The sequence below is a fragment of the Silene latifolia genome, chromosome 7, assembly GCF_048544455.1.
Source record: "Silene latifolia isolate original U9 population chromosome 7, ASM4854445v1, whole genome shotgun sequence".
In the NCBI taxonomy this organism is placed as follows: domain Eukaryota; kingdom Viridiplantae; phylum Streptophyta; class Magnoliopsida; order Caryophyllales; family Caryophyllaceae; genus Silene; species Silene latifolia.
Genome location: NC_133532.1, coordinates 123560476 through 123576508, shown reverse-complemented (window position 1 = coordinate 123576508; position 16033 = coordinate 123560476). Strand labels below are relative to the sequence as shown.

The following is a 16033-nucleotide window of genomic DNA, read 5'->3' as shown; positions in this document are numbered from 1 at the left end:
GAAGTGCTGGTCCTGTTAGGGTGGACCTGAATCCTTTGCACATGCAAGCTTCCTTAACTTGTCCTATGGCTATTACCGTCATCATTTTCTGCTTGTATTGGCTGACATGATCAAAGGGATCTGCTGTGCCGTCAAAGAGAGGCATGTTTGGATTTGTGAATCCTTTTGGCATGGCTGTGATGGATATGGTGTCCACGAATGGTGAGTTGGCATAGCTGTCTAGAGCCGCTTTCTCGAGTGGGGGTGGTAGCCCTGGAACCCTACTTAGCATCTTCTTTAGTTCCAAGTACTGCTGATTAGTTATATTGGCTGAATCTGGAGTTCTCCTGTCAGCTGTCTGCATATTTCCTCCTGATCCGGTTTCTTGAAGGTTCTGATAAGCTCCGGCAGCCAGGGGGGTTGCGGTAACGATTGTCCCCTCGCGCGCGTTCACTTGCTGGTTTGACTCGGATCCGCTGCAGGTGTCCGATCGATTCGCAGATCGCTAACGAGGAGGCCACCTGTTTGTATCCCTACGCAGCTGGCTGGCTGCCAGCTATCTGGCGTGAGGTATCTTAACCCTCGTGGAGTTATCCTTCCATCTGATGGCGTCGTAGCCAAATCCAATCTTGTAATTATTTCAGCTGGTATCTCATCCGCGCCGCCACTCCTTGCATCGATCTACCAAAGGAAATCTTCCTTCACCGCCTTGTTTCTTCGGAGTCTTTGGATTCTTGCTTTAGGAGATCAATTTGTGCCCATAGCTCTCTGTCTCTCCTTCTTACCTCAGCATCTGCTCTCCTTTGATCTTCTCTCATGTTTTCCATAGCTTTTTGAAGATTTTCCACGCCGGCAAGCAGAATCTGCGTGGGGCTGGGCGGCGGAGTGACGCCTGAGCTTGATGTTCCTTTGTCTGATCTGGTCTGGGCTGAGACAACAGGGGTCCTGGGAGGTAGAGAGGCTTTTGTTGTCGGTATGATTCTTGGGGTATGTCCGGGAGCCTGCGTGGCCACTGTCGATGTTGGACTTTGGGTAGACGATGGTGGTGGCGATGGTCGCCGCTCCCCGACATGGCTTCAGATGCTTGCTTTTCCATTGTATATCTAGAATATCAACGATTGACGACCACAATGCCCCACGGTGGGCGCCAAACTGTTTAGGTCTTTTTTACCTAAGTCGATTTAGGGTCAATGTAGTCTATATTCGTTGGTCGATTGTGTGATGATTTGTACGTTAATAAGTAAACGGGAAATAAAGTGCTTAATGTAAATTGACACGTAAGATTTTGGTGACGCGGAAAACTCAATGTGGGAACAACCGCGGGAGGGACGTTACCCTGCCAAGTATTGCACTATATGAATTGGAGGATGATTACAATTATGGTACGAAGCTTAATCCTGCTGACCCTAGGTGTCAGGTCTGCAAGATCGAGAATGAACGTGTATTATTTGCTGAGAAGTGATCTTGAGTGTTGATGTATGAATGCGGGTGTTCAATGAATGAATGTCCTTCTTGATTTCCTTCCTTTGCTATTTATAGGGTAAGAACCCTAGATATACTCCATCTCGAATATGGAAAGAGAATATTATTTCCATAAGGACTTCTTTCCTAATCCGGATTCCCTTGCCAATTCTCCCCGATCTCCCTAATTTCTCCCTAACTTCTCCCTGACACCCCTTTCCTTAACACGGGCGCCTACTGTGATGGGCTCTTGATCCTTCTTAACCTCGTTCCCCCTTCTCCTGACCGCGGGCTTCCATCCTCCTCATCTTTCCTCTATAATCTTTACTTCACCAAGTGGGCTTTCTTTATTACGCTATTTTTAGCCCAAACAGCGGGTTAATGCAGGGGCTCAGGTCTCCAATCTTCAGACCGAGATTAAGAAAGCACTCCCTGAACATGATGTTCGTGTAGGCGCCTGTGTCAATCAGGCACCTTTTGACCAAGTGGTTGGCTATATCCAGGTGGACTACAAGCGGGTCGTTGTGCGGGGCGACGACTCTCTCGTAGTCCCTCTTTCCAATGGTTATATCGAGGATGGTGGAAGCGGGGATCGCTGTTTTAGGCACAAAGTTGATGGCTTGGTATAACTCATTTAGGTGCCGTTTGTGCCTATTAGCTGACCCACCGTTCTCGTTTCCCCCGATGACAACCTGGATTACTCCCATCCGTTGGAAAACTGATTTTTTATTCGCCCCGTCGGCGCTTGTTCCTGGGCCTCTAGCTACATACTTGCTGAGGCTCCCCTTTCGGATTAGCTCTTCGATGGCGTTCCTTAGATGTCGACAGTTGTCAGTTTTATGGCCGGTGTGGCCGTGGTACTCGCAAAACTGGCTCGTGTCACCGTCCCCCCTCGCCTTGGGGGGCCTTGCCCACTTATGTCCATCATTCTTGCTTAGGGTAAAGACCTCGGCTGGAGTGGCGACCAGGGGGTGAGACTACTGTACCGCTTCTGGTAGTATGGTCCCGAACTCCCCCCGGCGCCCGCCGAGTGCTGTTTCCTATTAGGTCTCTCAGGCCGTGACCTATTCCCGTCACGGCGACCTTCATCTATGTTGTCCCGGCGGCTCCTCCTCTCTGGGTGCCCAGCTTCACTGTGGCCTACCCAGGTTTTGTGATAGTCTTCCACCTTTAAGGCTCGGTCGGCCATCTTCCTGGCGGAGTCTAAGTTGAGGTCTTCGCACTTGATCAGCTCGTTTTTGAACTCGCCTTTCGGGAGGCCTTTCATCAGCGCGAAGGCCGCGCCGATTCGGTGTTCGGTTCACGGATCCGCTCGAACCTTAGCGTCGAATATTTTCACGTAGCCGGAGGGACTCGTCCTCCCCGTCGGATAGTTAGGAGATCCGATGTTTCCACCGCCCTTCTCTTGTTGCAAGCATACTGGGCTATGAAATTGTCTCTCAGGTCGGCATAACAGTATACCGAGCCATTAGGTAGCCCCTTGTACCAGCTCTGAGCCATCCCATGCAGGGTCGTTGGGAAGACTCGGCACCACACCTCATCAGGCTACTCCCATACCGACATGTACGACTCGAAAGTCTCGGCATGGTCGGTCGGGTCGCTATCCCCTTTGTATGATAAGGGCGGCAGCTTCAGCTTAGTCGGCACAGGGATCTCGAGGACGTAGGTATTGAGGGGCTGTCTGACCACGTGTCGAATGACACGCGGCGATCGGCTCCTCGCAACCTTAGTCCGGCTTATCTCCCTCTGGCGGGAAGGGCTTCTTGTCCGACTTTGGTGAGTCGGACTTCTTTCATTCCTTCGGGGCTGGCCTCGTTGTTGCCGCGGCGACGCTGTCCTCCCGCGAGTGGGGAAGGACTCGGTGTCCGCTATCGGCACCACGGGCTCGCCGGCGTTCTAGCATGCCTGCTCCTTGTATCGCTCCGGACAAGTTGTTCGGAGCCACTCTATGGGCCCCGGTCACTGTGGATGTCTTGCCGCCCCCGTCGTCGTGACAGGGGTAATCGGCGTACTACCCATCAGGTCCAGGAATAGCTTTAATTTGGCCGCATCGACCACATGTCCCATGACAGTGACTTGGTCGGTAGGCAGCGGTGTTTCTAGCTCTTTCGGCATCCCGTACGCCGCGTCAGTGACTCGGCCTGTGGGAGACTGCCCGATCTCAGAATTACGGAACGTGTCATCCTGGAAGAATGCAGTTCCTTCACTCACAATTTCTTGTTGCTTTGACATCTTCTTAGCTCGCTGAATGGTTTGTTTTTTTTTTTTTTTTTTTTTTTGGTAATGTAGGTGACTAGTTTTTAGTACGTGTTCCCCACAGACGGCGCCAATTGTTCCGGGTGTAATTCCGGAGCAGGATTGTGACCACTTGAGCTTGTAGAATAATGTCGTTGGTCGTCTCTTCCTTTCACTCTTTCCTGTAAAGATGAACAAACTGAGGGCTCGGCTTGGGGCCAAGCGTACTCACTCCGACGCTCAAGTCAGTAAACTTAGAGAGATAAGTTGTGTGTTTAACTTGACAAAGTATATTGTAGAGAGATAAGGGAGTTTATACCAGATATTCCAATTGGTTTCTCAATGAGAGATGTGGAGTATTTATAGACTTTCACCTTTTGTCACGTAGTGGCCAAGTGGCGTAGCAGGTGGAAAGACTGTCTTACCCTCGGCCGAGGGACCCATGCACGCCTGGTTGACTCCATGCCGAGGGGACTGGATGCGAGTACACGGATATGCCTCTCGGTCGGCTAGTTGCCGAGCCGAGACCCAAGTGACAGGTCGACAGGCTTTGTCGGTTAGGCCGTTTTTCCTTTGACTTGTTGTCTTTTAGCTTTGACCTTGGTCAATATGTTGACTCAGTCAGCGGGTGCAGAATATGCCCCATCACTATATATAATACAACTAGAGTGTGAAAGGGGTAAGCTATCTCTACAATTAGGGAGAGAATAAGGGTAAATATATACACTCAATAATGTTGTTAGCAAAATATAGGAGAATAATTAGTTGCCTAATTATTCTTAAGCGGCTTCTCAACATCCCCCGCAAGATGGACGGCCTTGGGGTAAGTCCGATCTTGGACATAAGCATATTGAAACGCGGACGATGAAGGGGTTTGGTAAGAGTATCAGCAAGTTGATCATCATTGGCAATAGGGACAACACGTAAGGTACCACCTTGAACCTTTTCGCGGACAAAGTGATAATCAAGGGCAAGATGTTTCATACGACTGTGGAACAAGGGATTGGCACTTAAGCTCATTGCGCCAAGGTTATCGCAATAGACAGTAGGTAAAGCAGCAATTTTAACTCGAAGTTCAGAGAACAAATTTGAGAGCCAAACAAGTTCGGCAGCTGCATTGGCAACTGAGCGGTACTCAGCTTCGGTGGAGGAGCGAGCAACGGTTCGCTGCTTTTTCGAACTCCATGAAATGATGTTTCGACCTAGATAAACAACATAAGCAGCAGTGGAGGTAAGATCGTTAGGATTACCTCCCCAATCAGAGTCGGAATAAGCGTGGAGGCTGAGTGGTGAGTGACGGAAAATCGTGATGCCATGTGACGTTGTACCAGCAAGATAGCGCAACAGTCTCTTCAGGGCATTCCAGTGGGGCACCGTAGGAGCATGCATAAACTGGGATAGCTTATTGACGGCGTATGCTATGTCGGGTCTGGTGAGGGACAGGTATTGGAGGCCGCCAACCAGAGTGCGGAACTTGGTGGGATCGTCAAACTTTGGGCCGTCAAGAAGGCTAAGAGTGAGAGATGCATCCATCGGTGTTGTGGAAGCCTTGGCGTCAAGCATACTGGCACGGGTAAGAAGATCAAGTGTGTATTTTTGTTGATTTAGGGACAGACCGTGGGAGCAAGTTTGCACTTCAACACCGAGGAAGTAGTTGAGAGGGCCAAGATCCTTGAGTGAGAATTTGGCCGAAAGAGCAGCAATGAAGGCAGTTACTTGAGACGGACAAGAACCTGTAACAATTATATCATCAATATACACGAGGATAAATAATGGGTTAGTGCCATGTCTAATAAACAGGGAGGTGTCACAAATGGAATTCGTGAAACCAGCACCGAGGAGATAGGTGCGGAGTTCAGTGTACCAGGCCCGTGGGGCCTGCTTCAACCCGTAGAGAGCCTTACGCAGTTTGCAGACGTGAGTTGGTTTGTCGGGATCAACGAAACCTTGCGGCTGAGCCATATAGACAACATCAATTAATGTCCCTTGAAGGAAAGCATCGTTGATGTCTAGTTGACGGAGCGACCAACCATTGGTAACGGCAAGACTAAGCAGTAGACGGACCGTGACAGGCTTAATTACGGGGCTAAAGATTTCCGAGTAGTCGAGTCCGGGTCTTTGGTGAAACCCTTTAGCGACAAGGCGAGCCTTATGTTTGTTAATGGAGCCATCGGGATTGTATTTGGTTCGAAAGACCCATTTACAATCCATATAGGAAATGTGATTTTATTAATGAATTAGATGATTTACAATTAGCAATTACAATGCTATATATAATACAACTAGAGTGTGAAAGGGGTAAGCTATCTCTACAATTAGGGAGAGTATAAGGGTAAATATATACACTCAATAATGTTGTTAGCAAAAATATAGGAGAATAATTAGTTGCCTAATTATTCTTAAGCGGCTTCTCAACAATATATAGGTGCTATTTGGCATAGTTTATGTGAAATAACTTTTACTTTCTAGAATGAGTTTTTTCATAAACTACTTTTTGAAAAAGTTGTTGTTGTTTGGCCTAACTTTTGTAAAAGTAGTTTCTTAACAAATTGATGTGTTTGGCCTACTACTGCTTTTTAGTTTTTTTTTTTTTTTTTTTTTTAGTTTCCATAATCCTAAGAGTTTTAGGGAGAAGTAGAAGCAGAAGCATCAATTTGGTGCTTCTGTTTCTAGTAGCTTTTTATTAACTTCTAACTTTTCAAAAGTAATTTTTTATCTCCCTAAATTATAGTGTTTGGCCCTGCTTCTACTTTTACAATTAGAAAAACACTTAGAAAGCTTGGTCAAACACCCCCATAGTACTCTAAAACCCTAATTAATCAAATTTGGAAAACAAAAACACAAATAAGCATATATATAATATAAAAATAATGTTTCTTCAAACTTAGCAAATTCTTTACGTTTGATTAAAAAATTGCGAGTATTTATAGTTCTTTTAGTTCTGTTATTTGGTCTTTTACTAGTCGAGCGAACAATTGTGTGGCTCATGATTTAGCTCATCCTTTGTTGGATCGGAGTTTTTACCTCCGTCTGTGAACAATGCTGTACTTTTAGATTTATCATTAATGCAGTAGAACCTTCGGGTTGTTCCTCAAAAAAAAAAACTACGAGTATTTATAAATAAATAAAAACGTAAAAAACCAGATGAAACAGAAACATTAATAATTTACGTACGCAACATTAACAAAAAACTTACTCCGACGAAGTATCGAAGGTTAATCCAACGGTATACTTTGCCTCATCAAGAGCCCTTTGAAATCTCTTAAAGTCCTTATTAGAGAAAGTACCATCATTCTTAATCTTAAGTTCAGACGGTTTTACGTCACAAAAAATTGGAACTATTTTCTTTTTAGTTTCCGTCATTAATGCAAGTTCGTGCAAACAAAAATATGATTCACAATAACGTTGCGAAAAAATCGCAACACCAACTCGACTTTTTTTTATGGCCGGGTCAATTTTGTCGAATAACCTATCCCCGGGCCTCATACTCTTAATATCCAAAGTTTAACCCGAGACCCAAAAGATTTTGGTAGAGTAACCCGGCTATGGTTCTTTTTGTGTCGATACCTCTATGGTTGATGAACACATGGCACGGTTTAACCGTATGTGATGTTATACGGGTTGTGGGCCGGATGATCCGGGTTGCAAAGGTTTTGGAGATCATTGAACGTTGTACAGTAATGTAGGGCTAAATTGTATAACAACGTACGTATCCTTAATTTAATAAAATGAGATAATGTATTTATAAAATTAAAAGTTGATATAATATAATATTACTAATATATAATGAAGTATATATGTATTAGATAGATAGTTTCATGATGTATTTATATAGGGATTTGATGACATGTTAGGTTGATCATTTAATTACTACTCCCTCCATTTTTGCTTTTTTGAGGCGAACCTTTGACTTTAATATTTTCAAAAATATATTTGGTAAAAAATTATAAAAATTATATCATTAAATTCCTTATGAAAAATTCTTTCATATGAGTATACATATCACTATATTTAATCATATAATTTGAGAGATATTGAAGAGAGAAGTGTGTGTCTCGAAATGTAAGAAAGTCATATATAGAAAAATAGAGGGAGTAGTAGTTAGAAAAATGAAAATTTGTTTTTAAGACGAGATTTCCACATTAGTTCCAAAATGATAATATTCTTAAAAGAGTAAAAGCGTTTTGAAAGTTTTGATTGTTATGTTGAGGCCTAAAATTGCAAGTGTTAACTCTTTCAACTACATTTATTATTATATTGCACTACCTCCGTCCCGCTCAATTGTTATCTTTTGGTTTTGGCACAAAGACCAAGAAAAGAGAAGGGAGTCAATTTACTAAATGACAAGTGTTCATTCTTAAAATTAAGGGTGGGCACCGGTCCAAAATCGGACCGGACCGGACCGGAACCGGAATCGACAAAATTTATGGACCGGGACCGGACCGGATTACAAAAATTCCGGACCGGGACCGGACCGGAAAAATTCCGGTCCAAGACCGGACCGGAATTACCCACCTTTTCAAATTCCGGTCCAAAAATTCCGGTCCATTGGACCGGATCGGACCGGTTGGACCGGAATAAAAATACAATTTTAAGAAAAAAATGCAAATAACAATAATTCCGGGCATTCCGGTCCAAACCGGTCCGGACCGGAAAATACCGGTCCCCGGACCGGACCGGAAACCGGAATCTTGGAAAATGGTGGACCGGAGACCGGACCGGAATTTTTAATTCCGGTTCCGGTCCACTAGATTCCTGTCCGGACCGGTCCATTTTTCCGGTCCGGACCGGATTATGCCCACCCCTACTTAAAATAGAAAGGACAACAATTGACTGAGACACTCAAAAATAGAAAAGGACAACAAATGACGGCACATAGGGCGTACTTTGGTTTCCAACACTACTTAGAATACTCCGACTTTCACATTAAATAGTTTACATTTACTTTATTTTGTGAAGGAAAATAGAATAAGTGTAAATTATTCCTGAACGAAAGGAGTATAACTTAGTTGGACAAAAGGAAAATTAACATACTAGCAAAATTAGCAATGTGGCAAAACTTGGATCTCCCTTCCCCTATCTACTAAAAAAATATGTGCTCACTATTATTTTCTCACAAAAATACATATTCTCAAAAAGAAAACTAATAATTATTATGTCCATTTACTAAATAAGGAAACTTACAATTATCATTTCATTCATTTATTATATTTTCATTAAAATTAATCTTTTCATCAAATTATATTATTTTCATTATATTGTACAATGTATGAAAAACAACAAATATCTCAAGCTATACTAATTGATGGATGATTTGCGAAACTAACGAAGTTAAATTCAACCCTAATGATGATCGAGAACGCAAAGTTCATTTATTTCCAATGGAGAACAACTTGTGAACGGATTCTTACAAGTGACTTGTGTTTGTACTACGGAGTATTAAGTTTTGTAATGGCTATTAATGTTCTTATATGACCACAAGTACATATAGTGATACATTATACGAATTAGTGACATATGTTATACTTTTGAGTTACATTGTAATTTTTTGAGTTTAGTGTTTAGTGAATAAAGTCAAAAAATCTATAGTAAAGCTCATAATCTTTAAAATAAAACTCAAAAATTTCCTTATAAAGCGGAAGCTACACAACTGGTGGTAGTATATCAGATGTATAATCTACTTACTGGAAGAAAGCGTAAAGAAAGTAACACAAAAATTTATGTGGTTTATTAACAGTGTGTTAGCTATATACACAAGGTACAAGGTAGGAAAATCTTATTGATATTAAGGAGTTATAGATTTTAGAATCAGAATTATTATGATATGCATAGTTGTTAGGATGCGGATTAGAGAGTATATATAATGCTCCGAATAACCAATACAGAATAACGATCTAGTAGAAAGGCACAAACGGAAACCCTAACCCAGATAATTTTTTTGGAAAACCCTAATCAGCGAGACCTCCGTGATAGTCATTCGAAGTGGCGACTAATAAATTCAAGGCACATTGACTTGAATATCTTCTCACAATAAGACAGATGTACCAGATGCTCCCTCTTATAGGTCAAATGTACTAGAGACCCTTCTCCCTTCTACCTCAAATATTGCTCACCACGGGACAATCAAATACTCTTAACTAACATTTAGCAGGTCCAAACCAGGTTGAAAGTTACTATACGGAACTAGTTTGATAAACAAATCATCTGAGTTATCAGCAATACCCAATTTGTTCACACTCTAATAATAAAATGCTACCTCACTTTAAACTGTTTAGTTTTCTAGTTAGGACAAGTGTTTATTTTTTTTTTGGTTTAATGAACGAACTTATGTCATGGATGAGAATTGAAACCCCAATAATAATATTGCCCTTGATGTTTTAACTATACACTCCCATTGTCAAAAGACATTATCTCCCATTCTTCATGACTGAAGGGATAAAGTTATAAATTTATCCATATTTCTTAATTCATCCCAAAATAGAAAGTACGACAATAAAAGTGGAATATAAGGAATATTATTCAATAAACATGGTACTACAACATTGTTTTTACACAAAGTCTTGTTTAAAACGGGTACTATCCGTCTTAAATTTAAGACGGGTCTTATATACCCATGCGGGATAAATATGACCAAAGCAGAATGTATCTTATGCTTAAGACGGGTCTTCCACCATTATTTCCTATTTTGGTATCTTATCCTATGCGGTAGACCTGTAGTCGGGCCGGGTTAAGGCCGGGCCAGGCTGGCCGGGGGCGGGGCGGGCTCTCCTGGTCAGACCAGGACCAGGCCAAGTGGAGGGTCGGGCTTGGCCGGGCTGGGATATGCTTGACCCGAGCCAGGACCCGAGGCGGGCCTTACTAATTTATTTTTATTTATTTTTTATTTTTGCTAAAATGATGGGCTAAGGGCGGGACGGACTGCCAAGCCGCATAAAATACCGGGCCAAGTCGCATAAAATACCGGGCCAAAGCGGACCGGATCAGCGCGTGCTAATGGCCAGCTCTACTATGCGGTCATGCTAGTAGGCATAAGTTACCCTTAAAAAACTTATGTGGGCAGTATAGTTATAACATTTCGTTTGGACTTAGCTTGGTCTAGGCCCATATATTTAAACATGTAAATTAAATGGGTTAACAAGTTAACCCAATCTGATTTCAACCCATTTAAATAAATGGGCTATTCTTATCGGGTTTATGTCGTAACACACTAACACCCTAACCCAGCTCATTTAATTTTCGCATCGTGTTTGTTTCGACCCAACTACTTAAATGGGTTAAAATGTCTTTACTCAAACCCGTCAATTTCATTGTCCGATTCATTTGGTGATCTCGGGTTGGGTGATATTTGCCAGCTCTAGGCTTAATTTGCACCACTCGACTTATATTTTTGTTTGACTTCTCTCAGAAGTCAACAGCTGCTACGGATATTTTTGTTTGACTTCTCTCAGAAGTCAACAAAATGCAAAACTCAACTTAGTGCATCTTCGATTTTTTTTTTCAGATTACAGCATTCTTGTGAACTGATCAATCGGAGTTGTATGAGGTCGTCGTAAGAGAAAAACTAATTTTTTTTGTAGTAGATGGTACTCGAACTTGGACATTTAGCCCGCAAATCTAACCGCTCTGTTTGGGCTACTCATCTGGCTCAAAACAACAAAAAAATAACCGGCTTAATGTTACCTTTATTTTTAGAAATGACTGTCCGAATGGAACGTTTAAAAAAAAATTTAAGGTTATACTACGAAAATATTTAATAGATTGAATAAACATTTTATCAGCTAGTAAAAATTAGTAGTCTTTTTTTTTTTTTTTTTTTAGGAAAGGAAACTAGATCGATCAAAGTCGACCCATAACATCCTCGCGGTAAGAGCGGCAGCGGCGAATCTACTAAGGTCCTTCCGGGGTGCGCGGACACCGGAAACAGAATTTTTTTTGCGTATTTTGTCTAATTTTCAAGCTAAAAATATAAATTTATAATTTTTTTATGTGTGTAGATTTTAAATATTAATCCGGACCCCGGAATTTTTTTTTCTAAATTCGCTATTGGAGAGCGGAGCAGGTAAAAATGAGTTAAATAATCCTATCACACTATAAAGCAATCTCAAATTACTGAAGAAGTAATATAGGTAACTTGTTTTGTTATGGTAACAACGTGGTCCTATGGTCTAGTGGTTAGGACATTGGACTCTGAATCCAGTAACCCGAGTTCAAGTCTCGGTAGGACCTAATTTTTTGTAAATTAAATTCTGCTGCCCTTTTTATTAGTTCATTCACTCGGCCTATTTAAATCCATTTGACAGTATTGACATTTTGACACTATAAAACCAAATTAGTGCTCCGTACCTTTTTTCCGCAAATGTATATTCATATTATTCTCTTAAATTGGAATATTGTATTTTTTTCAAAAATAATGTTAAAATAGCAAATAGATAACGAAAATGGTACGAGATAGACATGCCATAGAAGCAATGAGGATCCTCTGTCTCATTTGTTGTTCCATTGTGTGTGTTACACCACTTAGCTTCTAACACCTTAACAAATTAACAAATACTCTATATTGTAATATTTTATTTTGCCACAAGTGATGTGTCGAAATATAAGTGGCGTGGCACACACAATGAGACACAAAAGTGGGACAGAGGATCCTCACTGACCATAGAAGCCGATACGTATACAAGAAACACGTAACATTTGTCATGTCATGTTTTAACATAATCAAAGTGATGGGGCATATTCTGCACCGCTGACCAAGTCAACATATTGAGCAAGGTCAAGGATATCCACAGCAAAGTCAGCGACCTAGACAGTCTAGCCGATGCAACCCATCGGCTGTCACTGGGTCTCTCGGCAACCAACCACCGGTAGGGACACATATCCGCGTACTCATATCCAAGACCCTCGGCCGGCCTGCCATAGGTCCATCGGCCGAGGGTAGAACGGTCTTTCCACATGCTAGCCACTTGGCCACTTGGCCACTACGTGACAAAAGGTGAAAGCCTATAAATACTCCTCAACCTTCATTGAGGAAAGGATCCATAAATTAACCTAAGAATCACTATTCATCTGGTAATATCTCCCTTATCTCTCTACAATGCATCCTTAGCCAAGTAACAACTTATCCCTCTAAGTTTACTGACTTGAGCGTCGGAGTGAGTACGCTTGGCACAAAGCCAAGCCCTCAGTTCGTTCATTGTTGCAGGAGAGGCCGAGAGGAACGATAGAGACGTGAGGAATCCAACTCAAGACATCATTCTACAAGCCACGGGTGGTAACAATACTTGCTCTGGAATTACACCCGGAACAATTGGCGCCGTCTGTGGGGAAAGACACTAGAAGCTAGTCACATTCATTCCCAAACAAAAAATACACACAAAAAACCCACCCCAAAAGCCAAGAAGATGTCGAAACAACAAGAGGCATTCGTGACTGACGAAACCGAATTCTACCAAGATGATACCGTCCACAAATCTGGAGTTGTGCAACCCTCCGCCGGTCAAGTGATTCAGCCGGAGTACGGGATGCCAATAATACCAGACACTCCGCCGCCTGCCGACCAGGTCACCATCATGGGACATGTGGTTGACGCAGCAAAACTGAAGATGCTCCTGGACCTAATTGGGAGTACGCCGGCTCACAGTGTCACGCCGACAAGAGCGGCGGAAACCGTCCAGGAGACCAGGGCCCAAAATGTGACCCCAAGAAACTTGAACGGAGCATTAGGAGAAGCTGACCCTGTCAAGACACCGGAGGAGCCCAAAGTGGTCGCGGTAGACCTAAGTCCTTCTCGCACTCGTAAGAAGACAGCGTCGCCGCGGCACGAACGAGGCATACCTCGGAGGAGCGAAAGAAGCCCAACCCGTCAGAGTTGGAGAAGAAGCCCGACTCACCAGAGTCGGAGGAGAAGTCCTTCTCGCTACGAGGAGAGAAGCCGGACTAGGAATGCGAGGAGCCGATCGCCGCGTGTCGTTCGACATGTGGTCAGACAGCCCCTCAGCGCCTACGTCCTAGAAGTCCCGGTGCCGACTAAGCTGAAGTTACCACCTATAGCATACAAAGGAGAAGGTGACCCAACCGACCACGTCGAGGCTTACGAGTCTCACATGTCAGTATGGGAGCAACCCGATGAGGTTTGGTGCCGAATCTTCCCAACGACACTGCATGGGATGGCACAGAGTTGGTACAAGGGGCTACCCGACGGGTCGGATATCTTTGTTACGCCGACCTAAAGGACACGTTTCTAGCCCAGTATTCCTGCAACAAGAGGAGGGCCGTGGAAACATCGGACCTCCTGACTATCAGACAGGAGGGAGGCGAGTCTCTCCGAAGTTATGTGAAGAGGTTCGACGCCAAGGTTCAGCAAATTCGTGAGCCGAAGCAATGAACCTGGCACCTTCGCGGATGAAAGGCCTCCCAAGGGGAGACCTAAAAAACGAGCTCATCAAAAGTGACGGCCTGACCCTGGACGCCGCCAGGAAATTGGCTGATCAAGCCATTAAAGTGGAAGACTACCACAAAACCTGGGTAGGCCCTAGCGAGGCCGAACCCTCAGAAAAGAAGAGCCGCCGGGAGGGCAACCCGGATGAAGGACGCCGTGACAATAATCGGTCACGATCTGCTGAAAGACGCCGCGACAATGATAGGTCACGGTCTGACAAGTCCGCCAGGAAACAGAGCTCGGCAGGCGCCGGGGGGAGTTCGGGAACGTATTACCAGCATCGGTACAAAGATCACACCCCCCTGGTCGTATCGACCGCAGAGGTCTTCGCCCTGAGCAAGAACGAGGGCCAGAAGTGGGAAAGGCCCCCCAAGCCGAAGGGAGACGGTGACACGAGCCAGTACTGTGAGTACCACGGCCACACCGGTCACCTTACTGACAACTGCCGGCATCTGAAGAATGCCATTGAAGAACTGATCCGGAAGGGGAGCCTCGGCAAATACGTTGCCAAAGGCCAAAAGACTGACGCCGGCAGTTCAGATAAGAAATCCGTCTTCGAACGGATAGGAGTGATCCATGTTGTCATCGGGGGCAACGAGAACGGAGGGTCCGCTCATGGGCACAAACGGCACCTAAACGAGCTATATCAGGCCATCAACTTTGTGCCCAACACAGCGATCCTCGCTTCCAACATCCCCGATATGACTATTGGAAGGAAGGACTACGAAGGAGTCATCGCTCCTCACAGCGACCCACTTGTAGTCAATTTGGACATATCCAACCACCTGGTCAAGAGGTGCCTGATTGACACAGGCGCCTACACGAACATCATGTTCAGGGAGTGCTTCCTCAGCCTCGGTCTGAGAGTCAAGGACTTAAGCCCCTGCACCAATCCACTGTACAGCTTCTCTGGGGCCGGCCTGGTACCACTGGGGTCAATCAGACTGCCTATGATGTTCGGCGAAGGGAATGCGGCTAAGAATGTCCTAGCCGAGTTCGTGGTCATTGACGGCTCGTCCGCCTACAACGTTCTCATAGGCCGAGTCACCCTGAGCGAGGCCGACGCAGTGATGTCCATCTGGGCCCTAACACTGATGTATGTCTCGGACCGGGGGGAAGCGCATAAGCTCGTCTCCAAGGACGAGAAGGACGAGGTGGTCAACGTCCAGATAGCTGTCAGAGGATGCAACATGCAATCCCTCAAAGTGGCAAAGAAGTCAGAGAAAGGAAAAAGTTCATCCTTACAACAAGAGGGCGACCTCATGGATGCAACTAGTGGCTGACTGGGAAGGTGTGCCTTTGATGAGCCATTAGGACGCCGGTAATCTCGGGAAAACTTTGTATAGCGGCGGAGGTGTCCAAGACAGCTGTGGGCACCCCAACGCATGTTTATACCTAATGAAAAATCGTCCAAGACTTCCATCAAAGTGTCCATTTTTTCCCCATCAGTCATTAACAGGAAGAAAACGCCGGCTCACACTGTCACACCGACAAGAGCGGTAGTCTCCATAAAGGAGTAGGCACCGTCGCAGTCACCCCAAGTAGTAGACGCCACGGCAGTCACCCCAAGAGGTTTGACGCCGTCGCAGTCACTCCAAGTGGTAGACGCCACGGCCGTCATCAAGAAATAGACGCCGGCTCACACTGTCACACCGACAAGAGCGGTAGTCTCCATAAAGAAGCAAGCACCGTCGCAGTCACCCCAAGTAGTAGACGCCATGGCAGTCACCCCAAGAGGTTTGACGCCGTCGCAGTCACTCCAAGTGGTAGACGCCACGGCCGTCATCAAGAAATAGACGCCAGCTCACACTGTCACACCGACAAGAGCGGTAGTCTCCATAAAGAAGCAGGCACCGTCGCAGTCACCCCAAGTAGTAGACGCCACGGCAGTCACCCCAAGAGGTTTGACGCCGTCGCAGTCAC

General features: G+C 44.7%; 1 non-coding gene and 1 pseudogene across 1 annotated transcript; one reads left to right on the top strand and one right to left on the bottom strand.

Annotated features, from left to right (window-relative positions):
- The window catches only part of LOC141590694 (putative disease resistance protein At4g19530), a 35635-nt pseudogene that overhangs the window by 17407 nt on the left and 2195 nt on the right, over positions 1–16033 (bottom strand).
- Positions 11830–11901, top strand: TRNAQ-CUG (transfer RNA glutamine (anticodon CUG)). The gene has a single exon. It is a non-coding gene; the product is annotated as a tRNA-Gln (tRNA).